The sequence below is a fragment of the Dipodomys spectabilis genome, unplaced genomic scaffold (assembly GCF_019054845.1).
Source record: "Dipodomys spectabilis isolate Male_0828 unplaced genomic scaffold, ASM1905484v1 ptg000516l, whole genome shotgun sequence".
Lineage (NCBI taxonomy): Eukaryota > Metazoa > Chordata > Mammalia > Rodentia > Heteromyidae > Dipodomys > Dipodomys spectabilis.
Window position 1 is genome coordinate 2,359,665 of NW_024871193.1, and position 1,377 is coordinate 2,361,041.

General features: G+C 30.8%; 1 pseudogene; it reads left to right on the forward strand.

The window, feature by feature from the left end:
* The first annotated feature begins 971 nt into the window (after positions 1 to 971).
* Positions 972 to 1,066, forward strand: LOC122099519 (annotated as a pseudogene).
* Positions 1,067 to 1,377: the final 311 nt, after the last annotated feature.

The following is a 1,377-nucleotide window of genomic DNA, read 5'->3' on the forward strand; positions in this document are numbered from 1 at the left end:
ACATATAAATATAAAATATATAACTATATATAATATAAAAAAGGGCACATGTTTTACATTGTTCTTTTGTGGTTAGGGTATCAAAAGCAACTCTGTTTTAAAGTATTATTCCATTATCTCTACCTCAGTGTTTGGTAGAGTTAGACTTAAACCTTTACATTTGTAGATTTATAGACTGGAAGCAAGAGGAAACATTACCAATTTAAGGCCTAATAACAAGGAGAAACATATGGACTCCTGGATCTACGAAAATATTAGGTGATAGAAAGGCAGTAGTGTAAGTTCCTGCCTGGTTGGAAGGTAGACAGGCCAGGACATTAAGTAATCATGCATATGAACAATTTTTTCACCTTCTTGGATTTAGCTACTTTTGAAATGGTAGGTATAATGAACAATTATATTTTGATAAAAACCTTCTAGTCTGAACAGTTTTGTCTGAAATGTTCATCTTTCTATGATCCCTTGTAACTAAGATTTGTTTTGTTTAAGTAAGACAATTTACGCTGTCAGGGTAAGATATTCTGGTTGGTCTGAACCTACATGGAAGAAGGATGAAGTGTCAGGTAAACATTTGTGCCAATAATACCTCATTTGGGAAAATTTCAGCTGCAGAAGTTTAGAAGGAGCTCTTATGCAAGGCTTACTTTGAATCCATTAGCTCTACAGAGTTAACTCAGTTGGATAAATAAGTACTTTAAAAAGCCATCCTCTTTGGACCTAGCTAAAAATGCTTCAAAGTATGATTAAATCTAAAATGAAAAAGACTTAAAACAGTCATTGACAAAAGAATTGCAAACGTGAGCATTCGACTCAACAATATAATTATTTTCCATTATACACAGAATTTTAGGGAAATAAGATAAGTAGCATTGTTAGGAACATTAAAGTTCCTTGTTACAAATAGGCACCCAAGGATATAATCTTGTATGAAGATTGCATCATTAACTACCTAAATTTAGAGGACATTACATGCTTCAGAAGCACATACCCAAATTTCAACAATACAGAGATTAACATGGCAATTGCACAGGATGATATGAAAATCTGTGAATTATTCCATATTTTTCATTCTTCAGATGCAAGAAATGAAAAACAATTATTAAAAAGTTGATTACAAAATTAAAAGTGTAACAATACATGTAATTCATATAAATAAAAGTTAGTTTGACATCAGTGAATTAAATCTTCGCCTTAGAAAGGCCTTTACATAGCATAATCTTTATAAAACTTTTAAAATTAGACAACATTGTCATTTTATTCTAAAGGAATATACTATAAGCACCTAGTAAAAAAGGAATCTTAAACTGTTTCTGTATGGAATGCAAGCTGAAAGGACACATTTATTAATGAACCTATATATTATAAAACAATGTAGTA